General features: G+C 37.6%; 1 long non-coding RNA gene across 2 annotated transcripts; it reads right to left on the bottom strand.

Moving 5' to 3' along the window:
* Nucleotides 1-374: 374 nt before the first annotated feature.
* Nucleotides 375-12,155, bottom strand: LOC143237406 (uncharacterized). Of its 2 annotated transcripts, none has more exons than XR_013020057.1 (3): nucleotides 11,851-12,155; nucleotides 2,372-2,431; nucleotides 375-393 (listed from the first exon to the last, which is right to left on the bottom strand). It is a non-coding gene; the product is annotated as an uncharacterized LOC143237406 (long non-coding RNA). The 2 variants fall into 2 exon arrangements; XR_013020056.1 differs by lacking the exon at nucleotides 375-393 and adding an exon at nucleotides 1,796-1,814.
* Between the last annotated feature and the right edge of the window lie 14,182 nt (nucleotides 12,156-26,337).

Here is a 26,337-nt window from a genome sequence, read left to right as displayed (position 1 = left end):
AACGAAGAAATAATTCATCTTGTATGGCTATTTTTGTTTGTAGTTAAGCAAAAATATACGGCCCGCATGGCCAAGTGGCTAGGATGCTCGACTCGTAATCTGCGGATCACGGGTTCGAATCCCTGTCCCAGCAAAATATGCTTGTCCTTTCAACCGTGGTGGTGTTATAATGTAACGGTCAGTCCCCCTTTTTTTTGGTAAAAAGAGTGGCCCAAGAGTTGGCGGTGACTGCTGATGACTAACTTCCTTCCCCTATTCTTATACTGCTAAACTAGGGACAGCTTGCACAAATAGCCTTCGTGTAGCTTTGCGTGAGATTCGAAACAAACAAACACAAAGCTACACCAAAGGCTATCTCTTCTCTTCCCACCACGGGTATCGAATTTCGGTTTGCTATAATATAAAAAAAGATAGAGCTGTATATAGCAGTAATGGTTTTAGAGGTTTCAGCGTTTCCATAATCTCTAGAATCAATATCATACACCTGGCTTTCTTTTAATTTGATTTTGACCTCTCAGGGCACTTGTTTTTCTCATTACTCTTCTGTCTCCATTTTCATCATCATTTTGACCTATCGGGGCGCTTGTTTTTCTCATTACTCTTCTGTCTCCATTTTCATTATCATTTTGACCTATCGGGGCACTTGTTCTTCTCATTACTCTTCTGTCTCCACTTTCATCATCATTTTGACCTATCGGAGCGCTTGTTTTTCTCATTACTCTTCTGTCTCCACTTTTATCATCATTTTGACCTATCGGCACTTTTGTTCTTCTATTACTCTTCTGTCTCCACTTTCATCATCATTTTGACCTATCGGGGCACTTGTTCTTTCATTACTCTTCTGTCTCCACTTTCATCATCATTTTTGACCTATCGGGCACTTGTTCTTCTCATTACTCTTCTGTTCCACCTCATCATCATTTTGACTATCAGAGCACTTGTTCTTCTCATTACTCTTTTCTCTTCTTATCATCATCATTTTGATATCAAGCACTTGTTCTTTTCATTACTCTTCTGTCTCCACTTTCATCATCATTTTGACCTATCGGGGCACTTGTTCTTCTCTATTACTCTTCTGTCTCCCCACTCCTCATCACTTTGATATCGGGCACTTGTTCTTTTCATTACTCTTCTGTCTCCACTTTCATCATCATTTTGACCTATCGGGGCACTTGTTCTTCTTCATTACTCTTCTGTCTCCACTTTCATCATCATTATTTCTTCACATCCAGATAATATGATTTGCTTTATTCGAGGATGAATCCAAAGGTAAAACATCATCTACAAAACACCACAGTCCCTTTTCTTGTTATGTTCCTGACAAGGAATTTTACAGATTTATCTTATGACTAAATTTTTTTCGATCGAGAGAAGTTTTTTTTTTATATTGTATCATATTATTGGATTATGGTTTCGTAATCTGGTACATTCAAACCGTTTCAGCTCTGGCGTTTTTTTCTTTTTCCTAAATTTGGATTCGTTTTTCGCGACCGGGGAAAGTCTCAAAGTATGTTTTCCTGTCATTTTTTTGATGATTTGTTGATGTTATCCAAATAACATACGAAACGCTGGGTGAACGTCGTTTTTCTAACTGTTTTTCATCTTAGGCCTTCTACATGAAGCGAAGAATAACGAATACTTGTTCCACTCCTGCAGTGATGAATATTTCTTTATTTCAGGCCAAATTGAAGGCTGAAGATGTAGTAACAACTGACGACACCAGGTGTAAAAGTAAGCAGTCGATGGTCAATGTAGTCATATCATTGGACTTGTTCCTGAGCGTTCGTTTTCGAAGTAAGAATTTACAGTCGATGCTACCAAACATGAAAATCTATAAAACTAGTGTGAAACTACTCATAAATAAAATTGAAAAGTATTCCTAAAACTGCTAAATGTCGAAGTAATTTGAAACCTTCATTTTGAATCGTAATGACATTTATGTTTTCAACACAAAAATCATATGAATTCTAAGTTTTGTGTTATTTATTATCGTATAATTTATACACCTGCCTTTAAAGCTAGGTTTAACATATTTTCTATTCTTTTGCGGAGTTACAACGCCAGAAACCTGGTTTATATACTTATGATGGGAAGAGCACAGATAGCTAGCCAATCGAGTAGCTTTGTACTTATTTTCAAAGAAACAACTAAACAAGGTTCTGATTTGTATAGAGATTTTCAGCATCGCTGTTACAAAGAATCTCATTTGACTAATGCGTGAGTACTCTTTTAAAAACAGAAAGTGGTAACATATCTTAGTAAAGAAATATCCATAAGAGTAAATATATAATACATTATTGCTGCTTCTATATAAATATAATACCTTCACGCTACACACTGAAACACTTAAAACATAAATCAAACTACTTACCCCAGAATTTATGGAACATGTAGAGGTGTTTGTGTCGAAGAGTCGACATGTTTTAACGTCCTTTAAGGGTAAAAAAAAAGTTTTTTAAAAAATAATATTCAGAAACTTTAGGTTCGTGTAATCATAAATTATTAAATTTTCGATATACATAATAAATGTTTAGCTCCACACTTTCTTATTTTTGAGCTGTTGCTTTATTAATAAACAACTGATACATGAATTCCAAATCTAGAAACGGTACATCGACTAAAATCAAACGTGTTTGTTCTTTTCAGAATATTCGTTCAAAACTGCACAGAATACTATCTGTTGTCCCCAACTCTTAATCAACTGATTAAAAAGAAAGCAGACAATTGACAGAACCCACTGCCAATTCTCAAACTACTTTTGTCTGGCTGAATGCTGGGATTTGACTGTCACTCCAAGCGCATACACGACCTCAAATTACGAAGTAGGATTTTGCTAAAGATGACACGAATCGTTAATCCTTGAATTCAAAATACAAATACGCTAACCACTAAACCCAAAATTAAACTTTACGCGTAACGTTATTTTGATTATTAGAAAATCACGTTTGAGCAATTGTCCATATTGTTTGATAATTGTTATAATATATAAATCCTTCCTACATATATCTTTTCTGATATATTGATAAATATCTTATTAAGTGTTATCCTGATTTTGTGTTCTTACATTATTCTATGCTCTGCTATTAAATGTACAGCTCATTTTTGTCTTTCCAATGTACTTTTGTTAATGAATCAGACTGCTTCCAGTTTATTACCATATAAAGTTAAAAAATCTATGGTATGAAAAAAACAAGCTCAAATTATTCATTTGTTTGTGCTCTTAGAACCCGTTTCCTGTAATGATAATTACATTCCTACACTTAAGACACATTGCTCTGAACAGCGTAGCAGTGATCACGGAACTTCGAGCAAATTGTAAAGACTGACGCCAGAATTTTATTTACCCATACATAGTGATTTCCATTTGCCATAATATTGACTACTTCCATTTCAACCACAGAAGGAAAAACCTTTCAAGTAACAAAGTTCTTTGACAGTTTGTTAAAACAAATACAGCTGAATTACTAATGAAAGTTGCGCCCCCTAGTAAAATCATGATTTTAAAAAATAAATTTAATAATAATAATACCTTAGTCTAAGTCGAAGTATGATCTTAGTGAAAACGAAATAAGTAAAAAGATTAGTGTAATATTAGTTTGTTAATAATACTTATTATTATGCAGGAAGTTAATCCGATTTAGGTACATTTCTGAGAAAATGGAAAGTGAAAACTGCTTTCGACAAACTTTAAATTTTCTAAAGATAGGAAAGTGACATTTTTTCCTCCTTAACGTGGGTTTTAAGTGGATGTTTCATGAAATCACACTGCCAGTAGTTGAATGTAAACGGTTTCATTATTTTTCTGTTTGTATGTTTGTCATTCTTGCTAGTGGTTTGGCATGACGTCGTGGTTATAAACAAAACCATTATTTCTTCTCCACACAATAGTTTGTTTGTTTTTTAATTTCGCGCAAAGCTATGTGAGGGGTATCTACACTAGCCGTCCCTAATTTAGCAGTGTAAGACTGGAAGGAAGGCAGCTAGTCATCGCCACCCACCGCCAACTCTTGGGCTACTCTTTTACCAACGAATAGTGGAATTGACCGTTACATTATAACGCCCCACGAGTGACAGGGCGAGCATGTTGGTATGACAGTGATTCGAACCCCGACCTCGGATTACCAGTCGAGTACCTTAACCACCACACAATAGTACAGACCCTATCATTCGTTTACTTTTCAACCGGCACAACCAATTGGTTAGGGTGTTTGACTCAAATTCGAGGGTGGTCCCTATCCCACCAGACATACCAATTTAGCCGTGGGGGCGTTATAACGTAAAGTCAATCCCACTATTCGTTGGTAAAAGAGTATCTCAAAAGTTGACAGTGGATGATGATAACTAGCTGCCTTCCCTCTTGTCTTTCATTGTCAAATTAGGGACGCTTAGTGCAAATAGTCCTCGTGTAGTTTTGCGCGAAATTCCAAACAAAACAAAACATTTCAGTCTTTTATAGATTCTTCCCTACATAGTTTGTGTGACAGTAAACACATCACTTACATGGTCTTCTTTTAGTGTTAACCAGGTGGTTAGGGCGCTTGATTAGCAATCTGCGGGTCGCGTTTTCGAATGCTTATCTCACCAAACAATTTGCCCTTTAGCCGTGGGGCGGTTATAATGCAGCTAAAGAGTTGGAGGTGGGTAGTGATGACTAATTGACTTCCTCTACTCTTTCACTGCTAAATTAGGACGGCTAGCCTTACAAGAACTCCAATCCAATTCTTTTATTGTTAATAAAGTCAAAAACACATTGGCATGTTTACTTATATATGTATGTGTGTGTGTGTAGCTTGTACCCTAGGATCTTTTGTTAAAAAATGCAGCGTATTTTGTTTAATTTTGGCTTAAAATTATGGTTATAATATATATATATTATGGTTATATTATATATATATCGACAGTTGATGTGGTTATTAAAAGTTTTTTTCTAATTGTATCTTAAAACGTTTTTATTATCCATATTTTTTCTTGTCATCATTGATGTTCATATTATATATTACTTCCTGTTAAGATTTTCATGAAGTTAAATCACACTGTATCAGAGTTAAGACACGTTTGTAAAGAATTATCTAGGTTTTAAATCAAGCGTTACAACTTTAGAACTTATAATGGCACGCCATTACGATGTGTATGCTGACATCACGTCTTTGTTACTATTACTTTCAGCTCTGTCTGCTACGAGTAGTTTTTATATAACTATCAGTATTTGTATAAAGTGAATGTATCACGCGCATTATCTTGCGTTTTTACTACAATCATGTGTAATACTATCACAATCCGTTATGCAGTTATGCGTGAAAATGTATTGAAACCTATAGATATTATTTTATTCTACTGTAACGTTATTAATTGTGGATAATAAAATATATACACACATGTGCAAACGAATTCAATAGTTAGTTTAGAAAATGTTGGGCAAGGTGTTGCGGTTAACCTGATTAGTCTGTGAAATGGGGTGATCCCTTCCTGGATCCGAATAACAGTAACATTCAAACCCCATTACTGGTCATACAAGAGTAACCTAAACGTATGGATTGAGCGGTGTTTACTAGTTGTCTCTCTTCGGTCTGGAAGGTCAAAATTAGAAGCAGCTATGTTCAGGTTGCCCTTCTGTAGTTTTGTTGTTGTTATTTTTAATGAAAAAAACAATTACTTATAAAAATTGTATCTTTTATTATTATTCCACGTTTATACACGTGCAAATCATTATTTTTTGTAATTATCAACTTTATTAATTCTGAATATCTGTCTCATTTCCCAGTTATTACAATTGGCGCGCTAACAGATCGTTGTCAAGGCCAGTTCCTGGTTAATACAACTGGCACGCAAATAGATCGTTGTCAAGGCCAGTTCCTGGTTAATACAACTGGCACGATGGTAGATCGTTGTCAAGGCCATTTCCTGGTTAATACAACTGGCACGCAAATAGATCGTTGTCAAGGCCATTTCCTGGCTAATACAACTGGCACGCTAATAGATCGTTGTCTGGCCAGTTCCTGGTTAATAACTGACACGCTAATAGATCGTTGTCAAGGCCAGTTCCTGGTTAATACAACTGACACGCTAATTGATCGTTGTCAAGGCCAGTTCCTGGTTAATACAACTGGCACGCTAATAGATCGTTGTCAAGGCCATTTCCTGGTTAATACAACTGGCACGCTAATAGATCGTTGTCAAGGCCATTTCCTGGTTAATACAACTGGCACGCTAACAGATCGTTGTCAAGGCCAGTTCCTGGTTAATACAACTGGCACGCTAATAGATCGTTGTCTAGCCAGTTCCTGGTTAATACAACTGACACGCTAATAGATCGTTGTCAAGGCCAGTTCCTGGTTAATACAACTGACACGCTAATTGATCGTTGTCAAGGCCAGTTCCTGGTCATTACAACTAGCACGCTTATTGATCGTTGTCAGGTTCAGTTCCTGGTTAATATGACACACTGACAGATCGTTGTCAAGGCCAGTTCCTGGTTAATACAACTGGCACGCTAATAGATCGTTGTCAAGGCCATTTCCTGGTTAATAGAACTGGCACGCTAATAGATCGTTGTCAAGGCCAGTTCCTGGTTAATACAACTGGCACGCTAATAGATCGTTGTCAAGGCCATTTCCTGGTTAATACAACTGGCACGCTAATAGATCGTTGTCAAGGCCATTTCCTGGTTAATACAACTGGCACGCTAATAGATCGTTGTCTGGCCAGTTCCTGGTTAATACAACTGACACGCTAATAGATCGTTGTCAAGGCCAGTTCCTGGTTAATACAACTGACACGCTAATAGATCGTTGTCAAGGCCAGTTCCTGGTCATTACAACTAGCACGCTAATAGATCGTTGTCAGGTTCAGTTCCTGGTTAATACAACTAGCACGCTAATAGATCGTTGTCAGGTTCAGTTCCTGGTTAATATGTCACACTGACAGATCGTTGTCAGGCTCAGTTTCTGGTTAATATGTCACACTGACAGATCGTTGTCAGGTTCAGGTCCTGGTTAATATGTCACACTGACAGATCGTTGTCAGGCTCAGTTTCTGGTTATCTTATTACCGGATGTACTCTCATAAATGACTGGAAGCTCATTTTCTGGTTATTGAAAGCTTATCGCTAATGCAAGTTTTTTCCTATTTTTAGAATATCTTTCAGAACATCAGCTTGTTCAACCTCAATAACTTACCATACAAAATTATTAAAATAAAAACACGTGTCTCATTGGTTTAAAACAAACCTTTTCCATTGTCACAGAGTGGTAGGGCCCGGCATGGCCAAGCGTGTTAAGGCGTGCGACTCGTAATCTGAGGATCGCGGGTTCGCATCCCCACCGCGCCAAACATGCTCGCCCTTTCAGCCGTGGGGGCGTTATAAAGTTACGGTCAATCCCACTATTCGTTGGTAAAAGAGCAGCCCAAGAGTTGGCGGTGGGTGGTGATGACTAGCTGCCTTCCCTCTAGTCTCGCACTGCTAAATTAGGGCTAGCACAGATAGCACTCGAGTAGCTTTGTGCGAAATTCAAAAACAACAACAGAGTAGTAAGTATGCTTACGTAACTGCAGAAGGAGACCTGAATCAGGCAGAATCGTAACTACATTTATGGGGAAATAAATGTAAGGGACCAATTTCATTTTATACGTGTGGGGGAATTATTCACACTGACACCACTACATCATCATTTTGTTATTAAATTACACATTGAAATTATATAAATGCTTCACAAATATTCTTCCAGCTGAAGGTGTTAAAGAAAGTATATTACATGTACAGTGTTTAAGGTTTAAAAAACAAACTTGCTAAGCATCTCTTTTTTTCCAGCTGTATTCTCACAATCTTGGACACCAAAGTTGCCCTGGTGTTTAACAGCGATGTTGTAAAAATCTTGTTTGAAACACCACTTCTTTTCCTCGTCTCTCCCCCCCTTTTAAGTTTGAGTACTAAAATAGAAAGTGTACATTGTTCTGCACTTACACGATGTGATCTCTGAGAGGAGGTCTTTACATCTATTTTAAAAGTTAGCTGCCATTAACCGCTGTGCTATGTACGAGCTGAATCGGCGTTCTTGATTTTTAAGTTTGTTCACGTACTTTCAGGCCGCACGGAAATGTAACAACTGCACGTGTGCGCATTAACTAATATGTTTATTTCACTGATATTGACACTACTTTAGGTTTACACGTTACGTCGTGAAGCAGTAAAAAACATGATTACCCAGTTTTAAGCCTGTAGTAAAAGAACCATTCGTCGGGTGCAAAGGTACCCGTGCTACGCTCAGCACCAAACATCACTTCCGTTTGGCATCTGCTTCGTATAGTTTAATGTCGACCTCTTCGCTATGTTGATCCATCATTCGTAGTATTGAGGCGGCAAAGTTGAAACGGCCACAAATCTCGGATGGTCCAGCATATCCAGGTGGTTCGGGTGCTCGACTCGTACTCTGAAGGTCGCGAGTTCGAATCCCCGTCACACCTAACCAACAGCAGCCAATCAGAGTAGCCCAAGAGCTGACGGTGGGTGCTATTATAACGCATCTACGACCCCAAATTGCGGAGCGCAGTTTTATTTCACGCCAATAGAACGCGAATCGTTGAACTCTAGCCACAAGACCACGACAGCCCGACCCAGAATAAAATTTAACCTTGAAATGTAAATTCAATTTTAATCGTAACAGTGTGATGTGAAAGAAGTGTGTTTGTGTTTTTCTTATAGCAGAGCCACATCGGGTTATCTGCTGAGCCCACTGAGGGGAATCGAACCCCTGATTTTAGCGTTGTAAATCCGTAGACTTACCACTGTACTATCAGGGGGGCACGCGAAATAAGAGTGCTACGTTATCTGTACAAAGGTCTTTGCAACTGAACCGGCCCCCCCGCTAGTACAGCGGTATGTCTCCGGATTTACAACGCTAAAATCAGGGGTTCGATTCCCCTCGGTGGGCTGAGCAGATAGCCCTTTGTGGCTTTGTTATATGAAAAACACACAAAAAACACACACGCAACTGAACCAAATCTGCCTATGTATATTTACCAGATTTGTCTGTCTTTATGTCAGGTGAGGAACTTAATAAACAAACTTGAGACGTTATAATAGCACCCACCGTCAGCTCTTGGGCTGCTCTTATTGGGTGCTGTTGGTTAGCTGTCTTCCGGCTAGACTATGCATTAGTTCAAAAGTAAGAAATGCAGGAGAAAATGATCGTTTGTGTAGCTTTGCGCGAATGTTCGTTCGTTCTGCGACAACAACAAGATGTGTGTTTTTGCAGATACACACTTCAAGCGGTATAGTTTATTTTAAAACTTAGAATAATCTACATTAGTTTAATGTTAAAATATACGTCCAGAATGAGTTTGCTGTTTACACTAAAGCGCAAAGCTACACAATTGGCTCTCTGCACCCTGCCCACCACGAGTATCGAAACCCAGTTTTTAACGTTATAAGTCCTCAGACATACCGCTGTGCCACTAGGGAGCGCGTCCAAAACGACAACATTCTTATGAAACCGATTTCAATAGTATATCAGCCTTAATAAAAATGTTAGGTTCACGTCTTCCGTCAGATAAATATTGTGTATGTGTGTTTTCTCAGAGAAAAGCCACATCGGATTATCTGTTATGTCCACCGAGGGGAATGGAACCTCTGGGAGACAAGATAACTATTAATGACATCTACGAGCAATTTAATAGAAAAAAAAAAAAAAAGTGTAAATCGTATTTAATTACAGACCGTGAAACCACTGACGTAAAGAACCCACATGTAATTTGCTGCTTAAATAGTTTACAAAGATGTGTTAAAAACGCAAAATAATTAAATATTCCTTATATGTAATACTATGATTATGGAAAAGGTGTTCTATTCTTCAGCCAGTCTCTTAGTCTATACACTCGTGCGTCAGCACTCTGTTTGGTAGAGCTGATGGAATCAATTTTCGTATCACTTTCCACTGCCTTAAGAAATCTGTATCACGAATTTAACGCCCCCAAGTAGCACAACGGTACGTTTGCTGACTCACTGGATTTCAGCACCCGTGATGGGAGACCACAGGGAGCCCATTGTGCTTAACTTCCAGCAAACAAATTTAACGCGTTAAAATGATCTACAATCCTTCGTGCTTTGATCAACTCAGAATGACCATTCACTGAAGCCAGTCGTGATGATCCGAGAACATTGAACGGGACTGGCAAATACCTTTATTATTTTGTTTTAGTTCATTTTTGGTTAGTGTGTTCAGAAAAAAAAAACAACCTCTTGAGATCTTTGAACGAGTGAACTGAACTTTACTTTCAAGGTGGACGTGGTCCGGTGGTTAACATGCAGGGCTAAGAAACGAAAAGTTCAGAATTCAGCCATTAAACACGCTCTGCACTCTAGTGAAAGTGTGGAAATTGTATTACCATAACAGTTATTTTCGCTATTTGGTTTCTATAGTAAACGTATGAGAGGTGGATGCTGCCATTAGCGCCTAATTTTCCAAATGGTTAGAGGTGCTGGGTGTACTTTTGCATAAATTCGGATTGATCAGCAGCACCCTCATCAGTTTTATTTTAGAGGAATGGATGTTTAAGCACCCGCGGAACTGGCGCCTATGGGTGCTGCTATCTGGTTGTCACCTTTTTATGGTCAGTAATCCCATGTTAGGGAAAACCATGTCTGAACAATAGAGTTTCTGATTTGGCCGTTTAGGTCGAAAATAACAAATACTTTGTGTATGCGTTAGACTCATGGAGTTGCCCACTGATGTTGCCCAAACAAATTGTATAACTTCAAAAAGAGTCAAACTTCATAGCTCAAGTGATCTACAAACTATATGTGCAGGTTTCTTTCAGTTCTCGCGGGGGGCAGAGAATAGACAGCCCATTGTGTTGTTCTGCAAAAAATAAAAATGCCTTCTACAACAAAAGCGTAATCCACATTGAATTATTTTTTTTTCTTAATCTCTTGTATAAATAAATGCAGATTTGTGTATAAACAGGTAAAAATATCTAAATTATAACAATGCTTTCTTCTGATAATTAATGCCAAACTACACAAAAGGTTAAACACGTTGTTCTTCAGCTATTATATAACTAACTTTGTGCTAACACTGCGAGTAACTGAACTAGAAAGTTCGACCTCATTTTACATTTTGTTGTTATTTTTGTTTAGTGGTTTTTTTCTGTTGGGCCCAACATGGCCAAGCGTGTTAATGCGTGCGACTCGTACTCTGAGGGTCGCGAGTTCACATCCCCGTTGCGCCAAACATGCTCGCCCTTTCAGCCGTGGGGGCGTTATAATGGTACGGTCAATCCCACTATTCGTTGGTAAAAGAGTAGCCCAGGAGTTGGCGGTGGGTGGTGATGATTAGCTGCCTTCCCTCTAGTCTTACACTGCTAAATTAGAGACGGCTAGCACAGATAGCCCTCGAGTAGCTTTGTGCGAAATTCAAAAAACAAACAAACAATCTTTTCTGTTATACAGGAATCTATTAAAACTCTGGATTATAATTATTAACCGATTTTACAATAGTAAATCATCTGTATCAGTAATGAGAAGTACAGGGTGTTCAAAAAGTCACTGTGCACTTATATATTTATTAACAGACATATTTCAATATAGAATACAGGAGGTAAATATGAATGACAATTATAAACAATGTTGAAAGTGACCCCCGTTGGCATCAATCAATACAGGCCTGGATCCTTCTTATTTTGTTTCTAAACACCACTGGCTTGAAATAGACTGAATGAATGCTGTTATAACATATGATTACAAAACTGCACAGTGACTTTCCGAACACCCTGTATTATTCGTACTAAGTTTAAAGCAAAAACATCAGTAACTGACTCGTTAGATGAACCAAATATCGGTATCAAACAGAAACTTACTTGTACAAGTTGTCACGTGCGAAGACGAATTTTTCCAAAGTACCGAATGTATGTAAACTACAGTTTTTAATATTCTGAAATATGGTTAAAGCTTAGAAAAAGAATTTAGCTATTCTCAAGTACCAAGTAACGTATAAACAGTTTACTGTTCCGTTATATATTACTGACCCTGCACTGCCGTTGAGCTGTTGGCATTCGCTGTTATTTCCAAGTCTAGAGCACGTGCAATACGTAGGCGACGTCACTGTGTAGCTTTTACGCATCCACAGTTTTTAGTTTTGTGACTATGTCCCCGTTAGTGCGAATCGCTGCTGCTTACTTTGGATTAACAAGCAAGAGTCCATATTTGGTCGTACTAACAGAGGATTTGTTCTTTGCTGGCGCCTGTGGCGCTGCGATCGTGATATGGGATTTCGTTTACCAACTACCTTAGTCTTACGACTTCTGAATAAAACTGCAGTTTTCGTCAATAGCATTTGTCAGTTTCCAGTTATCTGTAATTCCCTGAATGGTTTTCTCTTTCAATCCAGAAAATACATGTTCATGTTGGGGAGTTTTTCTCCCTCTATCTTTTAATTTCTTTTTACTATAAATTAAGGTGACGTCAAAATTATCCAATTAAATAAGAAATATTGTAATACAAAACATTTTCTGTGGCTGTTTGTTTATTACTAGGTCTTATTTCCTGCGTTTTAGGGCAAAGGGTAAAGCACAAAATGGATTTCCTGCTCCCTATCCACTGTGGGTAACAAATATACGAATTCATCATCTTGAGCTTTACATGACGAACTATCCGTGAAGTCAGAGCATAGTTTCTAAATCATTCATAAACAATGGCATATAACTTCTTAAAATTGTCTAATGTACATGAAATAAATAATATTGAGGCAATTATTAGTTTAACAACAAATATACTTATTTTTCATTCCGAGTGTGTTTTCTTATAGCAACGCCACACTGTGTCCACCGAGGGGAATCGAACCCTTGATTTTAGCGTTTTAAATGCGAAGACTTACCGCTGTTCCACAGAGGACTTTATTCTAAGAAAAACGTAATTCATTACAATGAAAAATATTCTACTGATACTTGTATAAAATGTTTTGAATTTCGCCGAAAGCTACACGAGGACCATCTGCACGTGCCGGCCCTAATTTAGCAGTGTATGACTAAAGGGAATGGAGCTAGTCATCACCACCCACAGCCAACTCTTGGACTACTCTTTACCATTGAATAGTGGGATTGAATGTCACATTATATCGCCCCCACGACTGAAAGGGCTAGTATGTTTAGCGTGACAAAGTCTCGAATCTGCAACCCTCAAATTAGGAGTCAAGCGCCCTAACAATTTGGCCATGGCGGACCTGTTTAAAATGATAAATACGATTAAACGGCTTTTTACTTCGGTGACATAGTAAGTTCATCGGTTAGATAGCGATATATCTAGTGATTTACAATGCTAAAATCCACGGTTCGATTACTTGGAGTAGACACAATGGATAGCTCTAAAATAAATAACGAACCTTGGCGTACACAAATATTTTTATTTGCAGTTGATCTACAATATCTAATAAAATATGTTTTACTGTATGAGAGGGAAAAGCTGTTTAATTTTATTTATAAGACACCACGTTTCGTAATGTGACTGGTTAACAGTTATACTCGTATTTCTTATAATGCACTACCTTTCGTAATTTCAACCAGCCAGTTTACAGTTGTATTATCCATAATTCATTATGTTTTGTAATGCGAGCCAGATGGGTGACGTTTCATAATATAAGCCAACTGGTTGGTATTTGTATTATTTATAATTCACTCCTTTTCGTGATATTAGGAACGCAGTTGATATTTATAGAGTGTGTTTATTTGTTTTGAATTTCGCGCAAAGCTACTCGAGGGCTATCTGCGCTAGCCGTCCCTAATTTAGCCAACTCTTTTGCTACTCTTTTACCAACAAGTAGTGGGATTGACCGAAACGTTACAACGTCCCCACGGCTGAAAGGGCGAGCATGTTTGGTGCGAATGGGATTAGAACCCGCCACCCTCGGATTACAAGTCGAACGCCTTAACCCACTTGGCCATGCCGAGCCGTCGTATAAAAAACTAAAACAAAGTAGAAGAGAGAAACAGTAATCAACTTGTTTCGATGTGTTTTAATTTGACGTCCAAAAAACGTTCTTAAGTACTGTCTGTCATATTAGATTTTAGATTTTTTTATATTTCCTTTAGTTTGATGACACTGTGATGTCTCAGGAGGTGTCACTTTCGACACCGAAACTTTATAGGAAGTTAATGTTGTTCAGTTACCAAGAGTTTGTCCAGTGGCTCAGAGGGAAGCTTGAATAGAACAGAATGTTGACATTCAGTGTAATAAAACATTGTTATAGTTTATACACGTCAAACACAGGACAACTACAGTATAATATTTGTGGGTACCATAGTGCGGTACCAGAGATTTCGGGTGGTCAAAAATACCCGCCGTAGTTGGAACCCAATGTTACAGACGTGTTGGTGCAGTGTGTAAATATCTCCCACGATTCGTGAGCTGTGATAGAAACCACCATAACACAGAATGTAACCTCCAACAGCAACACACGACTAATTACAAAGGATGTCATAAGTACAAGGATATCAAACACTCGGATATATTATGTACACAATAAGTCAAAGCAAGCTGAAATACACACACACAATCCAGAAATAAATTAACAGAAAAACACTACGTTCATGATGTAGGTTCAAGAAGTTATGACAGAAATGAATAACAAAAAATATAACCCGGGCGTTTTGGAAAAATGAAATTTTCTTCTTTAAGGGCAAAGATCCGCCTTTCGAGACCCCTCGGGTTATGGGTTTGTTATTCATTTTTGAAAAACACTGATCACCTGCACCAGCTACACAGAACACACCTGTACAGATCACAACATACACACGTTCGTCGAGGCAGCATGATACCGAACAGTTCACGAATAAAACAAACAAAAGTCCAATCGCAGAAAACCAGCAATCAAATACCGAACCAAACATTCCAGAAATCAACCCAACCTATGAAGCCGTTAAAAGTATCTTTATGGATTTCATATGCACAGTACAGAGACTCCCAGAACAGTAGAGATATATGTACACACAATACACAGACTCCCACAACAGGACAGATATATATACACAGTGCAGAGACTCCCACAACAGTACAGATATATATATATATATATATGCACAGTACAGAGACTCCCAGAACAGTAGAGATATATGTACATACAATACACAGACTCCCACAACAGGACAGATATATATACACAGTGCAGAGACTCCCACAACAGGACAGATATATATATATATATACACACAGCACAGACACTCCCACAACAGGACAGATATATATATATATATACACACAGTACAGACACTCCCACAACAGGACAGATATATATATATATACACACAGTACAGACACTCCCACAACAGTACAGATATATATACACAGTACAGAAACACCCACAACAGTACAGATATATATATACAGTACAGAAACACCCACAACAGTACAAATATATATACACAGTACAGATACACCTACAACAGTACAGATATATATATACATACAGTACAGAGACTCCCACAACAGGACAGATAGTATTATACTATTAACAGAAACGACCAAACAACATTAAGTATCTGTAATCACACGTCATCTACATATTCACGAGCCCCTATATTACCAAACAAATAATCAAATATCTAAATCCAATTGAAAACGAAAATCGCCTCATATCAGAACTTAAATTACATCAGTCAAAAGATGATATTCATTGGCATGACCCTGAAAACGGTGAACGTGACGAAACAAAAAAGAAAAGAAACCGCCATACGCTCTCATTAAAACTGCAATAATCGAGGGAGGAAGGGGTCATACTGCCTCTGATCATTCCACGTTTATAAGAACTAAAGCCCGATGCTGAACGATGCTGTGTAATTCCCATAGGGGACACAGTTCATGTGCTCCCCAGTGCCACAATAATAACTCGGAAGGCTTATAGCGCTAAAACACGTGTTTCGATACTTGTGGTTGACACAGAGTAGAGAGCCCATGGCGCATAACAACAAATAAATACAGCGCAGGTAATCCATTGGGTAGCTTTGCACTAAAATAAACGAAACAAGAAAGAATCTTCAATTGTCGCGGCACTTGAAATTCTTTTAGACAGGATTAGAGTGAATTAATCTATAAGACCACTCTCTCCTCTTTTTTTATAAACTGTATCTTTGTGCGCCAGCAATAGCAATCGTGGGACACGCATATACCAGACTCAGTTTCATTACTCATTAAGATTTCTACCAACCTACCCTCATATTGAAAGTCTTTCAACACGTAGAATTAGAATAAATTAATGTATGAAATCTTGAGCACAGTAATATTCATCAATTGAAAGGGTTTAATCTCCTGAACACAAAATTTAATTACATCTAAAAGAGATATTGGAACTATGAGCTAAAGATAGTACTTGAAAAAAAACAAACTCAGTCTTCTATGAACCACTATGCCGCTCCCCGCTAGTACAGCGGTATATCTCGGGATTCACAACGCTCAAATCAGCGGTTCGATTCCTCTCGGTGGGCTCAGCAGATATCCCGACGTGGCTTTGTAAAAAAAAAAACCAACCACTGTGCCGTTGCTATAAACAAAATCTTTGGGAACATACTTTGTTTTTCTATTGTTTACTCCAGTTTTAATGACTTGAGATAATTTAAGTCTAATTTATATGTTCGTAAACAAAAACATTATTTCAACTAAAACATTTTCGAACTGAAGATTATTCATTCTTCATGTCACCTCCTACAAGTTTCAGGATTAGTAACGCTAAAATCCGGGTCTCAATTCCCCATGGTGAACAGAGCTTAGATTTCCCACTGAGTAATACTCTGGTAAAAAACAAGATTTGTTCCGCAATGGGTTTACTGCTGTGTCCACTGCGAAAAATTGAACCCTGGATTTTAGTGTTGTAAGTGCCGAAACTTGCCATTGACACACTGGAGGATATAAATCAAGAACATTAGTTTATACACTAAGCCTACTCTTGGTTTATTCTATGCAAAATAATCTTTAGTGAACAAGAGGCAATCCTCAGAAGCCGCGGTTGTAATTAGATCTCGTGTCGGTCAAAAGATAGAGCTATAAGCTAAAAGTTTGTACTTGAAACAAACAACAACTTCAGAGCCATTCTATGAGCCGTTACGCCGCGCCTGAAATATATACTTACAGCCTTCGGAGGCAGGTTTTAAATTATAGCCAAAATATTGCGTCAATAGGAAGTTTGAAACTTTTCCAAATAAAAATAATTTTGTTTGTTGAATTCAAGTTTTTTTTCTTCTTTATTTTTTTCAGATAAATAAATGTAATAGAGCTGATGAATTTTCAATGTTTTATGTTTATTTAAGGAAAGGTTTTAGTTTGGTTTGAATTTCGCGCAAAGTTAAACGAGAGTTATCTGTGCTGGCCGTCCCGAATTTAGCGCTTTAAAACTAGAGAGAAAACAGCTAGTCATTATCACCCACCGTCAACTCTTAAGCTACTCTCTTACCAGTGAATAGGGGAATTGACCATCACATTATACCTATCCCACAGTTGAAAGGGCGAACATGTTTTGTATGACGGGGATTCGAACCTGCGATCCTCGGATTAGGAGTCGAGTGTGTTAACCACCTGACCATATGGGGCCTTTAACGAAAGGAATGTCAGAGCAGTGTGGTTTAAGATAAACACGTGTTTTGCCGTGACGTCATGCGTAACTCTTCTAGCGTTGTTAATGGTATTTAAATCTAAACGACAAAACTGTCTTTGATGCGAGTTAAAATATTATTAAACATTCTTTGAACGATACTGAATGGTGGAGTGTTCATAGAGAATAAATGTTTTCACTTTATGAAAGTCTTTCAGGCAGTTCTGCCAGTCAACATTTCATGAACACGTCTTTAGTAGTGAAACATTTAATAAAGTTTTAATTAATTAAAGTTTAAAAAGAAATGTTTAGCCACTGCCCAAATATAATTTGCATAAACTTTGTGACCGCATCATACCGAAGCCAATAAAGCACAACATTTATGGTAAATGCATCATAATAAGGCTGGTAATATTTTGGAACACTATATCTACTGGAATCCGAATTAAAAACAGATTAGGTTAAAGTTTAGAGACGTTGTTTGCTATTAAGCACAAAACTACACAAGGGGCAAGCTGTGCTCTGCCCAGAAAGGTGTCGAAACCCGGTTGCTAGCAGTATAAGTCCAGAAATATTCCGCTGTGCTGGGTTAAACTTAAGATATCGTCTTTAATCACTATTTTCTACTTTGTATATTTATTTCTTTAATTATGTTATTTTTAAAAATCAACTTAAAACATTCTAAATAATATGATACTAAACTTTGAGTTTTCAGTTTGTAAAAAAATGCAACTTGTCATCACTTAACAAGTTTTTCAACTTTTCAAATTTCAAGGACATCAAACGTTGGTGCTTATTTTTAATTGTTTTTTTTCGAATATTCTTTTAAATTAGGCTCACTTTTTGTGTTACTCACGATAACATAATAGTGCTTCATGTAATTACTTCGCAGGGTGTGAATAAATCTTCAATTTTGCGGTTGTTATGAGGGTTTTTGCTTTTTTTTTCATCACTACCCCACCTCCTGTGGATGAATCTTCACCAAATTTGGCACAAACGTTTATCTGGTCCTTTTGGATATTCATGTAAATTTGCGATTTCACGTTTTGTGTTTTGTAGTTTTTAAGGACGTTTTGTTGTTGTTGTTTGTTGTTTTTTTCTTAGAATTGCATGTAAGAGAAGCAACTTTTCATGTCCTCAGATAGCCTTTCATTAGGCCCAGCATGGCCAAGCGTGTTGAGGTGTTCGACTTGTAATCCGATGGTTGCGGGTTCGAATCGCGGTCGCACTTACACTGCTAAATTAGAGACGGCTAGCGCAGATAGCCCTCGAGTAGCTTTGCGCGAAATTCAAAACAAACAAAAACAAGCCTTTCATTAATCATAAATTTACGTAATTTCCGTCCTGGGGAGGAGTGCTCAGTACTCCAACTTGTTAATAATTCAGTTGAATAAATAATAAGGTTGTGTTTGTTTGTTTTGAATATTCGCACAAAGCTAGTCGAGGGCTATCTGGGCTAGCCGTCCCTAATTTTGCAGTGTAAGACTAGAGGAAAGGCAGCTAGTCATCACCACCCACCGCCAACTCTTGGGCTACTCTTTTACCAACGAAAAGTGGGATTGATCGTCACATTATAACACCCCCACGGCTGGGAGGGCGAGCATGTTTAGCGCGACTCGGATGCGAACCCGCGACCCTCAGATTACGAGCGCATGCCTTAACGCGCTCGGCCATGCCGGGCCAATAAGGTTGTGCTTTCAAAAAAAAAAGAAAGAAAACGATTATTATAACAGCGTAAACAGTTATTTTATTTTCCACAAAAATAACCCAATGTTTTTACTCGAATCTTTTTCCATAGATAATGTTAATTAATTATATTTGACGCTTGAATACTTTGTCATTTATGGTATGTTACCAAAGTAATTTCGTTAAGACTTGGACGAAAAGTAGGAAACAGTAATGGAAAATTTAAAATGTCATCCATATTAATTTATTATTTCATGAGCTTTACCTCGTCTACATATATCACTGTTCCTCTCTGAGGAAAAATATTTTTATTTTAATCAAATCCTTAAAATGTATTAAAAACACATTTTTCTTTGGGATATCCCTGTGATCATGAAGCAGGTTTAAAACGCTACATTGAACAAGTTTTTTCTTATATTGATAAGTCAGCTTATGAAGCTCCCCAGAAAGGAAAAAAAAACTGTTTTATAGTAGGAATTACAGTAATTTAATGTAGCCACAATATATGGAATAAATTTTTAAATTTCGCGCAAAGCTACTCGAGGGCTATCTGTGCTAGCCGTCCCTAATTTAGCAGTGTAAGACGAGAGTGAAGGCAGCTAGTCATCACCACCCACCGCTAACTCTTAGGCTACTTTTTACCAACGAATAGTGGGATTGACCGTCACATTACAACGCCCCCACGGCTGAAAGGGCGAGCATGTTCGGTGCGATTGGGATTCGAACCCGCGATCCTCGGATTACGAGTCGAACGCCTTAATCCACCTGACCATGCCGGGTCATCACAGTATGTGGATACTTTAAGTTAGACAACATATTTCTTATAATATACGAGGTCTGTTAAAAAAATACGCGGACTGACGTCATAAAACAAAACGTACTTTATTTAGAAGTTACAGGTCTGGGACCCCTTCAAAGTACTCTCCTCCCCAACGCACACACTTATCCCAACGGTGTTTCCACTTGTTGAAACAGTCCTGGTACGCTTCTTTTGTATTGTCCTCCAGCTCCTTCGTCGCATTTGCCTTAATCTCGGGAATCGTCTCAAATCTTCTTCCTTTCAAGGGTCTTTTGAGTTTGGGGAACAAGAAAACATCGCAAAGAGCAAGGTCAGATGAGTAGGGTGGGTGGGGAAGAACAGTGATCGAGTGTTTGGCCAAAAACTCACGAGTTCTGAGGCACAAATTTCGCAGCAACGCGGTGCATCTTCAATTTTTCGGTCAAAATCTCGTAACAAGATCCAACTGATATCCCACACTCTTCAGCAAGCTCCCTGACAGTCATACGTCGATTTGCCCGCACCAGGGTGTTGATTTTGTCGACGTGTGGGTCGTCAGTTGACGTGGAAGGACGACCAGGGCGCTCATCATCTTCAATGGACTGTCGACCATCCTTAAAACGTTCATGCCACTTGAAACATGCCGTATGCTTCATAGCAACATCACCGTAAGCCGTGTTAAGCATAGCAAAAGTTTCAGTCGCAGATTTTCCAAGTTTAACACAAAATTTCAAAGCAAGTCGTTGCTCCTTCAGGTCATTCATTCTGAAATCCGCCAAACGAAAAAAATCGCACTTCACTTAAAACCGCGTAGCTAATACACAAATGAAGATATCTGCAATCGGGAAATGGCGTCGTAATCAGCTGATCTGTGTAAACCTAGCTACACCAAGCGGATTCCCCTGGAACCAACTGGAGCCGCGCAATTCAAACAGTCCGCGTATTTTTGAACAGCCCTCGTATGTATGTGTATTTATCTCGCAAGCCCAGATTTCATATGTTGTAAACATGATGTGTGACTGTATTTCTGTCTTAAATATTAACGTTAATAATACTTTTAAACCTTTTGTTGTGTTTTTATTTAAGAAAACCTCATTTCCTTTGAAGTGAGTTTCCACTTATTGAGAGGTTATGTATATACGTATATGTCGAATTCTTCAGTACTGTAATTAGTTCATACAACCGTTTTAAAATATGAATGTTCTGATAAGTAGCCATATGAGCGAACCTGAAAGTTAAATATCGTAAAGACTTGTGAAGTTGTTTCTCAATGGGCTCTTTGCGTTTTGCCTACCACAGAGAGCTGATTCCTTAATTTTAGCGTTATAAGCCCACAAGTTGATCAGTGAGCTACCGATGGGACCCTAATATTGATGTCAAAGTTAAGTTTTGTCAGTTATCATCAATATAAACTGTTAACCCTTTGTAAACTTTTATTAACTTCACATATAGTGAATGAAAACTGTTTTTTAGTGGTTTATAAATTAAATCTGTTTGACATTGGTAAAATACAAACCAACTCTTTAGTTGGCTACTAAAACAGTTAAAATATTCTACGCTTATCTTGAATAACAGTTTCTAATGTGCAATTATCACTGTTTTTATAGAGGCGTGGCCAAGGGGGCTAAGTCAATGAAAAAACTAGGCAACTTGATCACTATTATTTTTCAGTTTTTGTGTAAACACTATTATATTTGACTTGATTAATTTTAATTATCATGTTATTAAAAATTTAGAACTATTTCAAACAAATCTAATTAATAGAAAACTCCAGTAACTCCAGTTTTAACCGGGACTATTTTTCACTGTGTTCCTAATTTCTTAGCTAATTAGTCAACTTACTGAACGTTAGGTCTAAACTTTCAAAATATCTGGACACATTGAACTCATACGTATCTTTTAAGTTGGTCCGGCAAGGTCAGATGGGTTAAGGCGCTCGACTCGTAATCTAAGGGGCGCGGGTTCGAATTCCGGTCGCACCAAACATGCTCACCCTTTCAGCTCAGCCGTGGGGACGTTGTAATGTGACTGTCAATCCCACTATTCGTTGGTAAAAGAGTATCCCAAGAGTTGGCGGTGGGTGGTGAGGATTAGCTGCCTTTCCTGTAGTCTTACACTGCTAAATTAGGGGCGGTTACACAGATAGCCATCGAGTAACTTTGTGCAAAATTAAAAACAAACAAAACAATTTTTTTTTAAGTTTCGATCTCTAGCTGTCTAAAAGAAAAACAACTAAATAATAAAATATTGTATTTTTTTTATACAAGTGTCGCAAAAGAATAGCAGTAACATACTGACAGGTAGCTACATGTTTTAAAAACATTATGTTCCAGGCCTGAGGTTACACGTGGAACTATTCCCTTTATTTTGAGTACCACGATTTTACCTTAACACCCAGCACCATGATTTTCTCTTTAAGTTTCTGAAAATAACGATAATAAACTACGTCTTTCCACAGACTCTCCATTGTGAGTAGGTGGGTTTCCAAACGTTTTGTAGGAACTATAGAGCTGTCCTGCAAGATGTTTGGCCAAATGAAATTGCTGCTATTTCAGTTTCTTTCCTTTTAAAATAGTTTTTTTTTCAAGTTATGAATTCTATGAGGTTATGTGTTAACTCCATCATATTGAATTTTGTGTCTGAGGATTCTTTTTATAACCATAGATTATGGACAATGGTAATATTCAGAATTGACTTGTTATAAACGCTCTGTTTTGACAATCGTATTTTGTTTATTTCTTAGAGGATTTGTATTTTAATGTGATTTTGTATATTTACGATTACGTTCTGCCCAGAGGAGAACGGCTGCAACTTTATGAAAAAGGTAGGCAGCAGTGTACTTCAATAGTAGATTAGATGTTATTTCAAAGTTATGGCCTTGTCGGATTTAAAAGATTGTTTAGTTTATGTATTATTAATTTATTTATTTTCGTGAGTTAATATTTCATAATTGTCTAGATTTTTCAAAATAAAAGAGCTAAAAACAGAAAATTATTGTAAGTTGTGTTTGTATGTTATTGACGCTGAGGCTACGTAAATTTTTTAGAACACCTTAGTGAGATATATAAATAGCAGGGACCAAACGAAGACCAGCGAGCAGGAAGAGATCCAAAAGTAAAGCCGAGTGAAAGAGAGGTTCGGTCAGAAAAAAAGCTAGAAAACGTAAAGTTTACTATTGTAGGAGTGAATAGCCTAATGACTGATATGTTAAAGTAAGATTAACAATTTTCTGACATTTTAGGAGAATAATTTGCTTCGTTAACACTCCCACGAAAAGTGGGGCCTAATAGGCCCCAGAGCAACTTGAAAGGTTATTAATATTAGGCTAATAATTTTGTATTTAAATGAAATTGCCATTTAAATCCATTAATGAATGGATTAACGAGATTCCCACTGTCCCTATCTACTATCTAGCGAGACCACAGCCAGGGGAACGGGCTTGGAGAAATCAGGACTAGAAACGTCTTTTCGTAGGAGTGTTAAAGGGTGTTTTAAAGCAATTAAACCAGGTTGTATAGACTTTGATAAAAAGCAGACGATTATTTGGAAGTAGCCAAAATATGAAAAAGCAGACGAGTATCGAATGTTCAAGATAAAAAATTTAGTAACGTACGAACTAGCATAAGTGAATTATGCATCGATAGTAATGTGATGAAAAAAAGAGAAAACAGTTCGGCTTGTCAACTGAATTCTAAAACAACTGAATTACTCTAAGTGGACCTTTCGCAAAAGGAAGAATACTGTATAGTATTTAAGATATAACTATGCCATGCATAATGTAAATACTTTTTGTATATACGTTTAACTCATTTTCAGTATATTATTTTAAAACAAGTTGAGTGTGTAATGCTCATTTATCATCGAATTTATCACCAATAAGTCACAGACACTTACCATAGAATAATTCTTAACGTGCCCACCCATGTATATGGTATTCTTCCTTTTGCGAAAGGTCCACTTAGAGTAATTCAATTGTTTTAGAATTCAGTTGACAAGCCGAACTGTTTTCTCTTTTTTCATCACATTACTATCGATGCATAATTCACACAACTAAAATTAATTTCCTGGCTGGTTTCCTCTATGTTTAAATGAAAACAGTCAGTTAGTTACTTGGATAGTACTAATCGCTCTAATGTTATTCGTAATCTAAGGAATATTGAACTTAAACAGTCTGGTAGGTGATCAGTTTGAAAGTGATCTCTATGATCCAGTACAAGTGACTGCCCCATTTTTATAAAAGCGGGCACACGCACATTGTATTTTTATTAATTCTATTATAATAAAGGGCGCAGATAGCCTAGTTGCTTTGCGTCATAAAACGCCAGATGTTTCATTTGTACATTACTTTGTATACAGTCTTTGTATTTCATTCACAGATTCAGTATCACTTTTAATGAATATATTGTTGAACCTCCTCTTAAAGCAGTCATATCCTATTACCCTGAATCTAAGTTTCTGTTTGCCCCACAAATCTCACTAGACTGTAAAGTTGTACTGATATTAAGTTCTTCAACAAGCTTTTATATTTACAAAAGTAGATGGACTAAAACAAATGTTTGCATCTTCCACAATATTTTTCTCTGGTTTTATTTTCACTAACAGTATTGCTTGAAACGTTCAGCACGATTTTTAAAAAAATTATAAATATAATTTTGTTAGCTTAGTACATGAATTTAGAACTAACCTAAATATACTGAGCTCAGGGGCGTAGATCATGGGGGGATAGGGGATACATCCCCCTTCATTTTAGGTGGGGGATGGTGCATACAATCATCCCCCCTACAGTTTGGTCTGTTGAATTGTTTTATTGCATCACAGGCCCACAAATTGTGTGTTTATTCTTGTGATTCTCGTGTTCTTACCAATCGAATTTCATAATTAGGCCTAGATGTAGGCTTTTTCCGTAGCCGAAATGTACATCTTTAATATAGGCGTGTTTCTAAGCTTTTCGATCTAAGCGATGGTTCGTAAGTATCAGTCAGTAGGCCTAAGTATACATGCAAGCACTATCACAGAATCTACCTACGCCTTGTACGTAGTGTAAGATTAAGTAAAATTTTCATCACAACTGATTGAACAGAGCATGAAATTGGAATATATTACTCCCAAGCGTAAACTCCTGTGATCTAGATCTGGTAGGCCATTTGTAGATTGTAGCTGCATCAATCTTATGTGTATATTGTGCGGTTTTTCTACGCCATTTGTTCTTATGCATGTCTAGCCGGTTTTATTGTGAAACACCTTACTCTTCTCAGCTACCGAAGCCGATTACCATAGTGTACAGTGAACGACAGGTTTGAGCCGCTCGGATCCAGACGCGCCCTACATCACTCCCTTCGCTCCCTTTAGACTGAGCCTCGATTTTACAACAGGGCTTATTAGACCAGTGTTTGTGGCCCTCATTAATCCATGAAATTTCAGTGCTGGTGCTTTGTGGTAAAAGAACAATATATTCTCTTATTATAGATAGTAAAGTATTGTATTTTCTTGTATAATTAGAACACAAAAGGAGCGATTTCAACGGCCTGAAGCCTCTACTCGAATTGTATTATTAGTTTTTGTTTAGGTGTTTTTATTTAATAGACGTTCTTATAGACATTATATCACAACGTGTTTGCCGTTTGATGAGCTTTAACAGGAATATAATATATTTGTGATTGTTTAAGTATTTTTTAAGAAACTTGCAATTACTTGTGTTGTAACTAGCACACATTATTGTCCCAGTGATGCCCAGGCGGTCAGTCGGCTCGGTAGTCACTGTGAGGTTCGCGCGTTCGACTTAAATACATTGTACAGTTCAGTCTTACTTCCATTCTGTTCTATCTTCGTTCGTTGTACGTTAGAGCTTTTCAATAAAGACTGTATTTTAGCCTGTTGAGTCATCTAGGAAACAGATTCCAATTATGACAAGCAAGCGTCTGAAACTTTCCGATATTAGACAGTTCTACAAGCCAATTACTAGTACTACAAGTGACAATGCATATGCAGATAATCCAATAACCTCAAGCAAAGGAATAGAAACTTGCCACACAGAGGAAATACCATGTTCATCAGAGGACAAGTTTCAAAATGCTTGTGCAGCTATTGTATATCATGAACCACCAGATAGTTGTGAAACAAGTTTGTGCAGTAATGAAAAATCTGACATTCCACAGATACAGTGTGGAAAGCCATATCATCCAGACCCACAACTAATACCACAACAGAAAGCAAAACATCAACTACCAGGGCAAGTGGTTTCATGAGTTCCCATGTCTGCACTTTAACAATCAGACTCAAAAAGTCATATGCTTTCAATGTGCCAAGGCG

Source organism: Tachypleus tridentatus, chromosome 13 (genome assembly GCF_004210375.1).
Source record: "Tachypleus tridentatus isolate NWPU-2018 chromosome 13, ASM421037v1, whole genome shotgun sequence".
Taxonomy (NCBI): domain Eukaryota; kingdom Metazoa; phylum Arthropoda; class Merostomata; order Xiphosura; family Limulidae; genus Tachypleus; species Tachypleus tridentatus.
This window is presented reverse-complemented; position numbering and strand designations above follow the sequence as displayed.